The sequence below is a fragment of the Mobula birostris genome, chromosome 9 (assembly GCF_030028105.1).
Source record: "Mobula birostris isolate sMobBir1 chromosome 9, sMobBir1.hap1, whole genome shotgun sequence".
Classification (NCBI taxonomy): domain Eukaryota; kingdom Metazoa; phylum Chordata; class Chondrichthyes; order Myliobatiformes; family Myliobatidae; genus Mobula; species Mobula birostris.
Window position 1 is genome coordinate 106,357,776 of NC_092378.1, and position 16,424 is coordinate 106,374,199.

At 41.7% G+C, this 16,424-nt stretch overlaps 1 protein-coding gene across 1 annotated transcript in view; it reads left to right on the plus strand.

The window, feature by feature from the left end:
- Positions 1-16,424, plus strand: part of gsg1l (gsg1-like) — a 262,421-nt gene that overhangs the window by 115,458 nt on the left and 130,539 nt on the right. The window lies entirely within an intron of this gene.

Below are 16,424 nucleotides of genomic sequence, written 5' to 3' on the forward strand. Positions count from 1 at the left end.
CGATTGATTCAGCATTTGACTGACAGAAATGTGCACTGTCATCGAGGCATCACGGTGGTACGATACCTAGTGCTGTTTTTATGCAGCTCCAGTGAGTCAAGTTCAATCCTGTTGTCAGCTGTCACTGTTTGTGGAGTTTGTAAATTCTCCCCGTGACTTTAGTATTAATCTTATGCATGATTTTAATCAGACCATCAGTCAGTCTTCAGAGATGTCCCTGCCTAAACTCAGCAGAATCCACCAGAATCAAGCTGAATGTAGGAGATCCTAGACTGCTCAAAAGAAACCCAAACATGAGCCACTTTATGAGAGATTGGAACAACCGTGGGGACTTCCTGTACATTATTCTATCCAGCATCAAGTTTTGAAAAGTTTGACAGAAGGCTGTAGAGCTGCACCTGTAAATAATATATCATAAAGTCTTTGTTTGAACTCATAAGTTCACAGAGAAAGGGATATCCAATAAATTACATGATAATATTACAAAAGGTTGACAGAGTGGGTCTTAGACATCTGGGCAATGACTTTTTCGTAGGAACCTAGATGACCTTGGGATGTTCTGATTTTATTGACAAGGCAGGAGTAAGTTTATGTATAACTATGGTATGTCCAGAGTAGTCACAGATTAGGACACAAACGGAGTGATCCCAGCCTTGAAGCATCTGAAACCTGTCTGGTGGTACCTGCTCTGTAAATGTAACTGCCTTCCCACAATGTGGTGGTTTCATTTACATCTTAGGTGTTTTTTAAATTTCCTGGTAAAGCAATTCTGATGCAAACAAATGGAAATGCTAATAGATTTTAACCAGACTCTTTATCATAGTGAATTCAGTTCTTTTGCCATTATATATCATAAGGCAATGGACAACTGGGTGGAAGTTATTCTTCCTCTGGTTCAGTGGAGATATTCCTGTCTGAAGTGATTACATAAGGGCCTGTTACTTTCTTTCTTTTCAAATCTTTTTATTATTATTATCCAAAATTAACAAGAGTACATCGAAGTAGGCAACACTTACAATCTCAAGAGAAAAAAAAAATTGTTTTAAAGATTGAAAAAAATCTTGGTGTCAAAAAAAGAGAAAAAAACCCTACTAAAGTGAAGAAAAGCGAGGAGAAAAACCCATTAGGTGTTCAACCCCGGAGCCATGCATCATACAAAAAGCTTCTAAAGATAAACATCAAACCGCCAACAAGAAAAAAAATGTACCAAAAATTTACAATTAGATCGTGGAGGAAATCTATCAATTGACTCAAATGATAGTAACGAGCAAATGAAATCTATCTTTTCTCAAAATCAAACATAGTTTCAAAGGTTCGACTTCTGATTTTCTCCAAACTAAGACATAGCATCACTTTAGAGACCATTGTGACAAAATAAGAGCTGACGTATCCTTCCACTTCAACAAAATGGCCCTCCTAGCTATCAATGTAACAAATGCAATAACATGTTGGTCAGGCAAAGAGATACCGCGGATATTTTGAGGAATTATTCCAAAAGGCACAGTTAATTTGTTAGGTTGTAAGTTAATTTTAAGTGCTTTAGAAATTGTCGAAAAAACTGTTCCAGTATAGAACCAGACCAAAATGTGTGTCAGTGTAGCTGTCTCAGTTTTACATCTATCGCAATAACTATCAACATTAGGAAACATTTTAGACAATCTCTCCTTTGTCAAATAGTAACGATGTATAATTTTAAATTGAATCAGTGAATGACTAGCACAGATCGAAGAAGAATTAACCAACTTCAGAATCTGCGTCCTGTCCTCCGTCATAAAAGTCAAATTAAGTTCCTTTTCTCAATCTTGTTTAATCTTAAATAAAGGATACTTATCCCATTGTAATAGTAAATTATAAATTCTTCCAATGGAACCCTTCATCAAAGTGTTCATACTCGTAATAGTATCTAACAGTTCGGCATCCAATATTTAAGGAAAATTACTTAAATATTTTTGTAAGAAATGTCTAACTTGAAGGTATTGTAAAAAGTGTGAGTATGCAAGAGAATATTTATCAACTAATTGTTCAAAAGACATCATTTTAAGATAGACTGTTACTTTCATAAGTGGGTCAGTGGTGATGAATTGAAATTTTCACTCGCAGTATGAGGTCAGAAGGAAAAATGTGAGCTAGGAGTCAACTGAGTTGCAAATGAAAGTTCTGCATTATGTGCAGATAATATGCTTAGTAAATGTTCAGCATTTTCAGTAGTAAAGTTTATTGACCTTCAAGTTAGACATGATATTGATTTTACAGCAGTGTGTTGACCCTAGGAGTGATCTAGGAGTGATTTGCCAGGTTAGCCTGTTTAAATATCCATTGGATAGCAAAATTGAAAACGTGCAGAGTAGGCTAACATTCAATTTGGTTTGGGAAATGTATTGACTGACCAGTGACAGACAAGATAAGGTGCACATGCACTAATTGGAATGATGTGACTACAGATGTTCCCCAGGAATCTGCATTGTATTTCATGTTGTCTATAATTGGCTTGGTTAAGCTCATCACCTTTTCCATCTAATTGGATAAAAACTGCTTTACCTTTAAGTTCAATAACTTAGGTCTGAACCTGTTACATTTGTAGAGCAGGTCACAGCAGACAGCTCTCAAGTATTTTAAAGTCAGGACAACATGGTTCCTGACCATAGACCATAGTGTAGTTAGTCTAGTTGTACCCTAAATGAGCCCCTATTCAAACAAAATAACAGAGAGAACTATAAAATTATAACCCAGAAAAATGGGTGCATATAATTAAACAGGAATAACCTGGAGCTATTGCTTTTGAATCAGACAGAATATCAATCACTTGGAACAAGCCAAACCAACCTCCAGTGTTTAAAGTTTATCTGCTTCCCTCGCAACAAGATACATAACAATATTTGGAAACAGCCGATGGTCTGATGTTGCACTGAAGGTATTGATAGATGAGATGGAAAGTTGTAGAGATATGATCAATTCACAGAAATAAGCAGTTACACCAGACAAGCTCTTCAGGGGTCAATGTCAGAAATCTAGCCTCAAGCATTGTCACAGGAAATTCATTGACATCAGTGTAACTGAAAGATTAGCTAAAGTTACTGCCCAGTGCGGTACACAACCCAACCCCTCCATCACAGAGTCCTGGTACTTTGTAAATCAGCTCTAATACCTAATGTTCAGAGCTTCAATTCACCATTACATGCTCAGAATTATTGCAAGCCTTACACACTCATCTGAGACACTGCCAACTCTTCAACATGACAGATGCTTCTCTCTTGCATAAGGTGATACGTAACTGGAAGAGACTGGAGTGTCAGGATGGGCTGTGTGACCTCGCCTGCATGAAGGAGACAATAAATGTCATAGAGTCATGGAGTTGCACAGTACAGAAATCGGCCCTTCATGCTGATCAAAATACCTATTTACACATCCCATTTTTCTGCCTTTTCCCTATATCCCTCTCTTCCTTTCCTAACCTGTCCAAATGTTTTCATTAAACCTGTGTTTGTAACTGCCTCTATCACTTCTTGTGGCAGCTTGTTCCATATACCCACCACCGTCTGTGTGCAAAACGTGACCCTCTGATCTCCTTTAACTTTCTCCCTCATTTTAAATGTACTCCCCTGAGCTTTTATTCCTCTTATCTTTGGAAAATGACTGTGCCTTTCTGCCCTATTGATGCCCCTCATAATTTTATAAACCTGTAATAGGGTCACACCTCAACCTCTTGCTGTCACTAAGTTCAAATATGGCCCAAGTGCGGAGAGAGTGACACTGAAGCGGGTCAATAGTTCACAGACTTTAATGCAAACAGAGTTAATGGGAAAAGAAAACAATAAACACTAGGCCAAACAGGGCCGATAACTAAAGCTCTCATATGGAAAATGAAGCCAACATTGTGGCTGAAAGGAATAACTAAATATAAAACGAATACCACTAGTCTTCAGAGTCAGTTGACTTGACAGTCCAATTTCTCAGGCAAGGCTGAGTGCAAGCAGGCAGCGAAACATAGCTGTGCTTTGCCCAAGTCTTGACAAGCACTACGACGAAAAGAATGGGGTTAAATACTGTCACAATGATTAGCTGACAGTCGCATATTCACGAGCACAATTGGAAAATTTGAAGTACTGCCAAATCTGTGGTTGTGACACTTGCATTGTATTAAGAACAATTACAGCTTATCCAATCTCCTTTTATAACTAAAGCTCTCCTTTCCAGCTAGCAATCTGATGAATCTCTCCTGCACTCTCTCTCATACTAGCACACCCTTTCAATGGTTGGTGACCAGAACTGCACACAACATTCCAAGGGTAGCCTAACCAATGTCTTGTACAGCTCCAACATGATTCCCAGACTCATAGACTCAATCCTCTGGCCTATGAACTATGAAGACAAGCCTTCTTCATGACCCTATCCACCTCCTTTGTTATTTTTTAGGGTCCTGTGAACTTGCTCCTGAATGTCCTCTGTACATCAAGTCTTTGAAGATGCCTGCCATTCACTGTATTTGTCCAGCCAGTATTAGGTGACTGAAAAGGCATTACTTCATACTTCTCTGGATTAAATTCCAAAACATGAGAAAGGCTGCAAATGCTGGAAATCCAGAGCAACACACGGAAAATGGTTGAGGAACTGGGCAGGTCAGGCAGCATCTATGGAAGTTAATAGATCATCAGTGTTTTAGGCCGAGACCCTTCGTCAGGACTGAGAAGGAGGGGGAAAGATGCCGAAATAAAAAGGCAGGGGGAGGGGAAGCTCCATCAAAATTAAATTCCATTTTTTATCAATCTGCCCAGCTTTCCAGCTGATCTATGCCCCATTGAATCCGTATACAACCATCCTCCCTATCTACAATCGTACCGATTTTCATGTTGCTAGCAAATTTATTTATTTGACCATAGTCATCCTCATCCAAGTCAGTAATACAAATGACAAATAACAAAGGTCCCAGCACCAGTCCCTACAGTACACCATTGGTCAACATTCAGTCAGCAAATCAACTACTGTCTGTCTCTTATTAAGTCAATTTTGTTAAAATGAAGCAATAGAAGATCATAAAATATCTGATAAGTTCTTCCTTCATCACACAGTCTCTTCTGACAATTTGTCAATGGATTAAGTATGCAGTATTTATTTCATCATTTTACTTCAGGCAACCCTGCATTTCTTCTTTCAGAGTGCTAAGTACTGCAGCCTGTCCAGGCAGCTACTGAACAGATAGACAACAATGAAGATGAAGGCCGACTGTCACTTGCTTTAACATTCATAGCCACTAGCTGAGGCCTTGTCGCTGACCATAACTCAGAGACAGGCTTCATGATAGAACCTGCACAAAGTGGGGTACTGGACACATCTCAGAAAAGGATCTCAGATCAACATCTTGCAGGAGGATCCACTGATCGCCTGAAAGATGTGGGTGTCTTATACACAAAACAATCAAGAGCTTTGGGCCAGGGAAGTTTTAACAGTACAAGTATAGGAGAACTGTTCACATGTACAGTGATCACAGTTGTTGGGACTCTCTAAAGAGCAACAAGAGAATGCAAAGGAAGTTTATGAGCAGCCAAGTCAGGAGACAGGAGCAACAAAGTTGTTAGCTCTGTGGAGGTCAGGGTTACACAAGGGTATTGGGTAGACTACAACAGGTAGCACTGGGGTATTCAGTGAAATACTGGATGAATCCTTAGGTTTGGCAGAGAGCTAAATTTAACGAACAACATAATGTTAGTTTGAAATGAACCGGGCTGAAATAAATATGCCTGGACTATTTTGACGATTTGTGGTTTGGTGTTTTGTATTCTGGGTTTCTTGCTCTTTCTTGCCATTTGCATGCTTTCAAAGATCTTTGAATGGATTCCATGGTTTCCTTTCTTTGTTTCGTGGCTGTCTGTGGGAAGATGAATCTCAGGGTTGTACACTGCATGTGTACTTTGATAATAAATGTACTTTGAATCTTTGAGTATTTGGGCTCCTGTAGAGTGCAAAGGAGCCCACCACCAAGCTTTCACATGATCTTGCAATGGGCTTGAAGTGGATTTTTTTCCAGTATGAAACTAATAGCTCCCTCTGTGAGAAAGTGGATCAAGTGGAAATAGTGATTTCTCAGTGTTCATGATTGCACGAGCAGAATCCAATCAGATCCAGGAACAGGAAGTGTCTTCTTCCATCTGGTAAGCTGTTTTCATCCTAGCTCTGGATACCAGTACTCACTGGAGTTAGCAGATTGGCGTAAGGACCCAGCCTCTTCCAGCAGAGTACTGAGTCACTGAGCTTCTACTGCAGAAGGGCAGCAGTGATTCCATGACCACAAATCCAGGTTTTCAGAGCAAAGGGAACTCCTTATGATTGTTGCTTTTATCCAACTGGTATCTCCTTCACTTAAAGCTTGGTGAAGGAGCTTGGTACATCCACCGGGGTAACACTATGTAAGATCATTAGTACAGTCAAACTCACACTGAAATTGGACCCCGAGTGAATGCGGCCACATGATTACTTGCCATTCTTTGTAATGCAGTACACGTTGATTTCATTTGCAATATATATTTTGAGTTGACATTTATTTTTGCACTGTGGCCAAGCAGATGCCATGGTAATTGGTACATCGCAGAGGGAAATTAAAGTACAGGATTGTTGGTGAATAGATATTTGTTTCATGCTACTGGACCTTCACCTCATGAGAGCACAGTCCTGTGCAAACCACCATTGCTAATACCTGCTGATTATTAATGTCCCTTTAAACTTGTGTTGCTATCAATACATAATTAGGCCATTTGGCCCATCTAATCTGCTGCATAATTGAATCAAGGCTGATTTATTTTTCCCTCTCAACCCCATTATCTTGCCTTCACCTTGTAACCTTTGACAAATTTGCTACTCAAGAACATATTAACCTCTCCTTTAAATATACCCAGTGATCTGGCCTCAGCAGCCATCTGAGGCAGCCTCACCACCTTCTGGCTAAAATAGTTCTCTCTATCTCTATTTTAAGGGACATCCTTTTGTTCCGAGGCTGAGCCCTTTGGTCCTAGATTCCGCCACTATTGGAAACATCCTCTCCGCACCCACTCTATCTACAGTAGGCCTTTCAATATTTAGTAGGTTTCAGTGAGCTCCCCTCCTCACCCTGCTAAACTCCAGTGAGTACAGGATCAAAGCCATCAAATGCTGCTCATGCATTAACCCTTTCATCCCTGGGATCATTCTCATAAACCTCTTCAGCACCATCTTCAGAGTCAGCACATCATTCTTTAGATATGGGGCAAACAATACAATGCCCCTAGTACATGGGGGGCATTATTTTAAGGTGACTAGAGGAAATTATAAGGAGAAATAGAAACATAGAAAACCCACAGGACAATACAGACCCTTTGGCTCACAAAGCTGTGCCGAACATATCCTTACCTTAGAAATTACCTAAGGTTACCCATAGCCCTCTAAGCTCCATGTACCTATCCAGGAGTCTCTTAAAAGACCTTATCGTATCCGCCTCCACCACCATCGCCAGCAGCCTATTCCACGCACTCAACATTCTCTGTGTAAAAAATTTACCCCTGACATCTCCTCTGTACCTACTTCCATTCACCTTAAAACTGTGCCCTCTTGTGTTAGCCATTCCAGCCCTGGGAAAAAGCCTCTGACTATCCACATGATCCATGCCTCTCATCATCTTATACACCTCTATCAGGTCAGTTCTCATTCTCCGTCGCTCCAAGGAGAAAAGGCCGAGTTCACTCAACCTATTCTCATAAAGCATGCTCCCCAATCCAGGCAACTTCCTTGTAAATCCCCTCTGCACCCTTTCTAGGGTTTCCACATTCTTCCTGTAGTGAGACGACCAGATCTGAACAGAGTACTCCAAGTGGGGTCTGACCAGGGTCCTTTATAGCTGCAACATTACCTCTCTGCTCCTAAACTCAATCCGACGATTGATGAAGGCCAGTGCACCATATGCCAACCTGCGTAGCAGCTTTGAGTGTCCTATGGACTTGGATCCTAAGATCCCTCTGATCCTCCACACTGTCAAGAGTCTTACCATTAATGCTATATTCTGCCAAAATGAACCACCTCACACTTATCTGGGTTGAACTCATCTGCCACTTCTCAGCCCAGTTTTGCATCCTATCGATGTCCCGCTGCAACCTCTGACAGCCCTCCACACTATCCACAACACCCTCAACCTTTGTGTCATCAGCAAATTTACTAACCCATCCTTCCACTTCCTTATCCAGGTCATTTATAAAAAATCACGAAGAGTAGGGATCCTAGAACAGATCCCTGAGGACCGCCGCTGGTCACCAACCTCCCTCCATGCAGAATATGACCCGTCTACAACCACTCTTTGTCTTCTATGGGCAAGCCAGTTCTGGATCCACAAAGCAATGTCCCCTTGGATCCCATGCCTCCTTACTTTCTCAATAAGCCTTGTACGAGGTACCTTATCAAATGCCTTGCTGAAATCCATATACACTACATCTACTGCTCTTCCTTCATTAATCTGTTGAGTCACATCCTCAAAAAATTCAATCAAATGTCAGAGGTAGGTATTTTATGCATAGAGTGGTGGGTGCTTGGAACATCCTGCCAGTGGTAAAATCAGATACATTAGGGATATTTATGGATGATAGAAAAATAGAGGGCTATGTAGGAGGGAGAGTTCGATCGATCGGTTGAAAGCGCAACATCATGGGCTGAAAGGCTTGTACTGTGCTGTAATGTTCTATATTCTATGAGGGTTTAAACTAATTTGGCAGGGGGATGGGAACTGGAGTGATAGGGCTGAGGATGGTAATTGGTATACATGTGGGTGCATTGTATAGTGAGACTGTGGGGATGACAGGGCATTATTGCAGTCTGTGGAATGAGATGAAGTGTAACATGGGGGCAAAATCAGAAAGGATGATGAATACAGGACTGAAGGTGTTATATTTGAATGCACACAGTATATGGAATAAGGTAGATGATCTTGTAGCGCAGTTAGAGATTGGCAGATAGGATGTTGTGGGGCTAAGCTCCCACTAACTATTAAATACTCTCAATGGCATGTGAGTCAAATAACCTCTGACTACCAAGTCCAGCTCCTGGCCATCACGTGTGGCTTAGCCACTAAGCCTAGCGGAACCATTTCTACTGACAGAAGAAGGTGCAAAGGCAGGTTACTGGTGCCTTAAAACCAGTCATATTGGGCACATGGGGCTCATGAGCTGTAGTTGGTAACTCATCTAGGGGAAGGAAGACTCAAGCCTCCGCTACGTTGCAGCCATACCCACACGTGGGCAAGGCTTCAGGAGTAAACTCTGAAAGAAAAATCCAGAGCTGGAGTCCCTAAGGTAGCCCTACATTGTTGTCGTCGTGGCTATCCCTTGAGGTTGAGGATAATGGTCTTCGTTCCATTGATCTGTTTATGGGCTCTCAAGTGGCTTACGAGTCTAATATTGGCTTTGAAAGTTCTTCCGCATTCAGGACAGGTAGTTCCAGATGGCAGATCGCGCTTTGGTTGTTGCTGCCTCTCTTTCCATTTTCTTCTCTTTTCTTCTTATTCTGCACATCTGTTGGCTTCAAAAGTTGCTGTTCCTTCTCGGTTGATGGCTTGCCAGAGTTTCCTGTCCTTGGCATTGGTTTCCCATTGGTTTCCAAAAACAAGACCTCCACGAGATCCCCCATCGAGTTCCAATACGCAGATGACAGCAGTGTTGCAGCTCTCTCAGAAAACCACCTACAATAGATTCCGACTGCCTTCAACGTGCATACACGAAACTTTGACTTACCATCAATTCCAAGAAGACTCAGATCATCTACCAACCGTCACCAACTGCGACAAATCAAATAGAACCATCAATTCAACTTGGTGAAACAACCCTGGAAAATGTGGACCACTTTTCGTATCTTGGAAGTCACCTGTCCTCCAATGTCGACCTTAATGATGAGAAGCCCTACATTAAGTTCAATGCTGACTGGCAACTCCTGCCAAACTGTATCGGTCTCTGCCGTTCCTTTGGATTCATCGGCTGCATGGAGAGGGGGAGCCTGCTGCATGTGCAACAGCTTACTCTTCATATCGTACTGTCCTGACTTGCATAGACAGCTGGGTCGCGACATCCATGGTTGACCTGACCAATGGAGAGGCCTCAAAAGGGAATTACAGAGCCATAAGAGAGGAACTGGCCAAACTTGGTTGGAAGGGGACACTAGCAGGAACGACGGCAGAACAGCAATGGCTGTAGTTTATGGGGGCAATGTGGAAAGCACAGGACAGATACATCCAAAATATGAAGTACTCTAAAGGGAGGAACTCTGGCTGACAAGGGAAGCTAAAGACAGCATTAAAACAAAAGAGAGAGCATATAATATAGCAAAAAGTAGTGGGAAGTTAGAAGATTGGGAAGCTTTTAAAAACCAACAGAAGGCAACTCAAAAGGCCATGAGGAGAGAAAAGATGAAATATGAAGGTAAGCTAATCAATAATATAAATAAGGATACCTAAAGTAATTTCAGATGTATAAAGAGTAAAAGAAAGGTTAGAGTGAATATTGAACCGCTAGAAAATGATGCTGGAGAGATAATAATGGGGAAACAAGAAATGGCGGATGAACTTAAGTATTTTGCATCAGACTTCACTGTGGTAGACACTAGCAGTATGTCAGAAATTTGAGAGCATCAGGTGACAGAAGTGAGTATACTCGTTATTATTAAGGAGAAGGTACTTGGGAAGCTGAAAGGTCTGGAGGTCGATAAGTCAACTGGACCAGATGGACTACACCCCAGGGTTATGGAGGAGGTTGCTGAAGAGATTGTGGAGGCATTTGTAATGAACTTTCAAGAAACACTAGATTCTTGAATGGTTCCAGAGGACTGGAACATTTCCAATGGCACTCCACTCGATAAGAAAGGAGGGAGGCAGAAGATAGAAAATCATAGGACAATTGGAGTGACTTTAGAGGCTGGAAAGATGTTAGAGTCCATTATTAAGGACGAGGTTTTGGGGTACTTGGAGGTGCATGGCCTAAGTCAGCATGGTTTTCTTAAGTATAAATTTTTCCTGACAAATCTATTGGAATTCTTTGAGAAACTAACCGGCAGGATAGACATAGGACACTCGGTGGATGATATTTACTTGTATTTTTGGAAGGCCTTTGACAAAGTGCTGCACATGAGGCTGCTTAACCAGATAAAAGCCCATTGTATTACAGGACAGATACGAGCAGGGAAGAAGATAGATTGACTGGCAGAAGGCCAAGAATGGGAATAAAGGAGGCGTATTCTGGCTAACTGCCAGAGACTAATGTACTGGGACCATTTCTTTTCATGTTATACAGTTTGTCAATGATCTGGAAAATGGAATGATGACTTTGTGGCCACGTTTACAGATGATACAAAGATAGGTGGAGGGACAGGCAATGTTGATGAAGCATGGAGTCTGCAGAAGGATCTGAACAGATTAGGAAAATAGTCAAAGAAATAGCAGATGGAATATAGTGTAGGAAAATGTATGTTCATGTACTTTGGTAGAAGGCATAGACTATTTTCTAAATGTGGAAAAAATTTCATAATTTAGAGGTGCCCACTTGTGAGTCCTTGTGCAGGATTCCCTGAAGGTTAACTCAGGGAGTCGACCAGCATCTTCTCCTTAGTAATAGTGACTGCAGTCACTTCTGTCCTCTGATTCTCTCGATGTCTTGCATGTTACTGGTGTCTTCTATAGTGAAAACTTATGCAAATTTCTTATTTAGTCTGTCTGCCATTTCTTTGCTCCCCATTTCTACTTTTCCAGTGCCATTGTCCATCAGTCCAATTACCACCCTTACTTCTCTTTTACTGTTCATATATCTAAATACCTTCATATCCCCTTTTACATTATTGGCTAGCTTACCTTCATAATTCATCTTTCCTCTCTTTATTTCTTTTTTAGTTGTTTCTGTTGGTTTTTAAAAGTTTCCCAATACCCCCAGCTTCCCACTAATTTTACAGTACCCTCTTTTTGCTTTTATGTTGTCTTTGACTTCCCTTGTCAGCAATGGCTTCCTCATCCTTCCTTTAGAATGCTACTTCTTCTTTGGGATGAAGTGATCCTGCATGTTCTGATTTACATTCCAGAAACTACTGCCATTGCTGCTCCACCACCATCCCTGCTAGTGTCCACTTGTAATCAAACTTGACCAACTCCTCTCTCGTGCAACTTTAGTTACCTTTACTCAAGTATAATACTGATACATCTGATTTTAGCTTCTCCCTCTCAAACTGCAGGGTAAATTCTATCAGATTATGATCACTGGACTCCTATGGGTTCCTTTACCTTAAGTTTCCCAATCAAATCTTGTTGATTGCACAACATTTAATCCAGAATAGAATTTTTCCTAATGGGTTCGATCACATGCTGCTCTAAAAAAATATCTCATACAAGTTCCTTTTTCATGTACATCATTTAGGCACATGTCATATACTAAGAACCATCATTCATAAGGTTCTGTTTTGTGCAGATCTGCAAAATCCATGAAGCATACTGTGTCCAACCAAGCAGAGTCCACTGCCAAGAAGGCCCACCAGCGCCTTTACTTCCTGAGAAGACTAAAGAAATTTGGCCTGTCCTCTAAAACCCTCACTCATTTTTATAGATGCACCGTAGAAAGCATTCTTCTAGAGTGCATCACAACCTGGTGTGAAAGTTGTCCTGTCCAAGACCGAAAGAAGCTGCAGAAGATCGTGAACACGGTGCAGCACATCACACAAACCAATCTTCCGTCTGTGGACTCACTTTACACTGCACGCTGTCGGAGCAGTGCTGCCAGGATAATCAAGGACATGACCCACCCAGCCAACACACTTTTCATCCCTCTTCCCTCCAGGAGAAGGTTTCAGGAGCTTGAAGACTCGTATGGCCAGATTTGGGAACAGCTTCTTTCCAACTGTGATAAGACTGCTGAACGGATCCTGACCCGGATCTGCGCCGTACCCTCCAAATATCCGGACCTGCCTCGCTGTTTTTTTGCACTACCTTACTTTCCCTTTTCTATTTTCTAATTATGATTTATAATTTAGATTTTTAATATTTACTAATTTTAACTATTTTTAATATTTTTAATATTTAATATTTGTAATCCAGGGAGTGTGAAGCACAGAATCAAATATTGCTGTGATGATTGTACGTTCTAGTGCCAATTGTTTGGCGACGATAAAGTATGAGGTATTTTCGCTGGGAGAGATAAGTATGAGTCAAGTCGTTTCATTGCAGCAGAGAACTTGCAGTATAGTTGCAGAAGTGCAAAGCATCTGGAGTCTGATAGCTATCTGAGGAAGCTCCTGACCCATCTGTCTGAGACACGTGAGCACTCAGACAACTGATCAAAGCAGATGAAATGGTGCTGCTTGGATTCTCTTGAGCAAGCAGTCAGAAAGATCCAGGAAACAGACACAACAGAGACTGTGTTGTAATACTTTGTTAATAAAAAGGTGCTACATCACAGGCAGATTCACCTCAGGAAAACATTTTGGAGCAATGATCTTGCAAGGAAGTTATTTGACAGAATGCAGACAGTGATGTGTCATGCATAAATTGAGGAGGAATTTCTCACTCGGGGTTGGGGATGTTTCACTATTAAAATGCATGGAAGAACTGTACGTGTGCAGAGTGATCAGAAGCCACCTGAGATCATTGCTGTTACTGCTCTCAGTAGAGCACTAACAAGGCTGCAGAGAGTATTTGTTAGGCTGCAAGTGTACACTGTAAAATTCTGTGCTGTCTAGGCAAAGACATATGCTTAACTGAGCTTGTCTTAACTAGCCAAGAGATGCCACGGATACCGAGCACAGCAAATTTCACAGTGACAGTTATGCGGTGCAGAGATCTGATGTGTATTGCTATTAATACGTAATATTGACTACTATTGGAATTGTTTTTAATGGTAAAGGTAAAGGAGTTAAACGACGTAGTAGACTGTATTAAGCATATCAGAATAAGTTTGCTCTGACACTCCAAAGACAGACCAGTTGATGTAAAAATTGGTCACTGTAAATTGCCTGGAGTGTGTAGGTGAGTGGTAGGTCAGGGGGAAGTTGGTGGAGATTAAAACGTGATTCATATAGATGGGTGCTTGCTGATCAGACTTACATTCAGATTCAGATTAATTTACACTGAAACACAGTGAAATGTGTTATTTACTGTACGTTAGCAACCAAATGGGGACAGCCCACACGTGTCATCACACATTCCAGCATCATTATAGCATGCCCACGATGCTCAGCAGATTATCACAGAACACAAAACAGAACATACCAAGCAACAAAGCAACACCAGTCCTGTTCCTCCTTCACTCCCATCCTACACTGTTCTCTAACCCCAGGACAGACTGTTTTCAGCCTCAAAGCCTCCAGATGACTCATGGATTCAGAAGCACTAGGCCTCGACTTCAGCAGAGGACTCACAGAGATTCACAGGCTTGGGGCTCCGGCCAGCTGGCCTTCTGATCCACTTATGGGCTTAAATCTTCTGTATCGACAAATGAGGAACCTGGATGAGGACCTGAACTCTGGGCCTCAAATGCCAGCCTTGCCGATAACAGGAAACTAGGCCTCAATCTCCAGTCTTGCCGATAATGGGACACTGAATGCCTTCACCAGTCTGCTGACCTGACACCGGATGCCCAAGCTGCTGGCCTATGAATGCGAAGCCGAGCCTTAGACTTAGACTCTGGCCCGTCCTCCAATTCCCTAACTTCCCCGTGTCCCTGTACTGCAACATGATCCTTAACTCTCCTCTAGAACCATTTTATTGCTGTCTCCAAACTAAGCTAGTCACCATCTCTAGAGGTCTTACATTAGTGAAAGGGGAGAGATTTGACAGGTACCTGAAGGATAATTTTCTAACCAAAGGAGAAATAGTTGAGGCAGATACGTGAACATAACTTAATGATCAGACAGGAACATGGATACGAAAGATTTGGAGGGATATGGATCAAATGTGACTATTTTAGAATCTTGATCTAGTGGGTTATTTGGATGAAGAGGACTATTTCCATGCTGTGACTTTCAATTGGGGCTGTTTGTGACATGATGTTCTCTCTGCTAGGAGTACGTGCATCATTGGATCCCATTTCCACTGCAGTTTAGCATCTCCAAAGTGATAACTCACCATGCCAGTGGGATCATCGTGTCAACTAGAAACTTTCACTAAAATTACAACAACTTGCTGTTTCATTGCATGGACTATAACAAACCCTGAGACTTGGTGTTACGAACATTTCAGGTTTTAAATGTGACTGCGTGCAAAATGTCATGGGCTCCATCTGAAGCAATAACACCTTAGGAAAGCCAGCACACACAAGAAACTCCTCTCACTTCTCCCTTCCTGTCCTACCCATCCATCCATCATCTGACAACCACATGCCCAGTTGCGCACTGCGTAAGATTAGGCAGATCTTTGAGGATGCCAGGAATATAATGCTTGAATGCACACATGATTTCCACAATAACAGACAAAAGATTAATGTAGTTGCATGATTTTTTTTGTCATGGTTGGCACATTTTAGATGATTTGCACTCATTTAATCATGTCTCTGAGACATTTGTGATTCAAGTGATATTTCTTTTCCTACCAACCTTTGAAGTTTCTCTCCCTCCATAATGGCAGTAATCAAAGCTGTGCTTATTTGTCTCAATGCAGCGTGAAGCACAACAGTTAAGGGGTAATCTTAAGAAATGTAGCTGAATATGAGTGTCCATATACCTGTAAGAAAATAATGTATCACATGGTAAAACATGCAGCATTGTTGTACTCGATGCAGTTGGAAGTTGAGAGTTGACGACCTTCAATAAAGGATATTTTGTTCCTAGCTCCACCTCTTTTATTTGCCTTGGTGAGCAGCAATGCCAGAGTTTATGGTCCTTGCGTTGGTAATCAGAATGGAATCTTTCTGCTTGAAGGAGATGCAGGACAGTCATCCAGTGTGAGGTTTGCTAAGAGCCAGGTTCTGCCAAGCAGCAGAGTGATAATGGGAGGAAGTGGGTGTAGTGGATATCTTGGTGAGCCTGGGAGATCTGGCCAATCAGTTGCCTTGTATAATGAAACATTTGGAAACGTCACTGAGTGCAAAGCGTATCATCAAATTGCAGGGCAGGACGTAGGACAATGTGAGAAGAGGAAGATGTAGGATGTGTGGATAGTCAGAAGCTTTTTCCCAGAGCTGAAATGGTTGCCACAAGAGGACACAGGTTTAAGGTAACCTGAGGAGTAAGTACAGAGGAGATGTCAGTGGTAAGTTTTTTACCCAGAGGGTGGTAAGTATGTGGAATGGGCTGCCAGCAGCGGTGGTGGAAGCAGACATGATAGGGTCCTTTAAGAGACTTTTGGATAGATACATGGAGCTTAGAAAAATAGAAGGGTATGGGTAAGCTGAGTAATTTCTAAGGTAGGGACAGGTTCGGCACAACTTTATGGGCCAAAGGGCCTGTATTGTGCT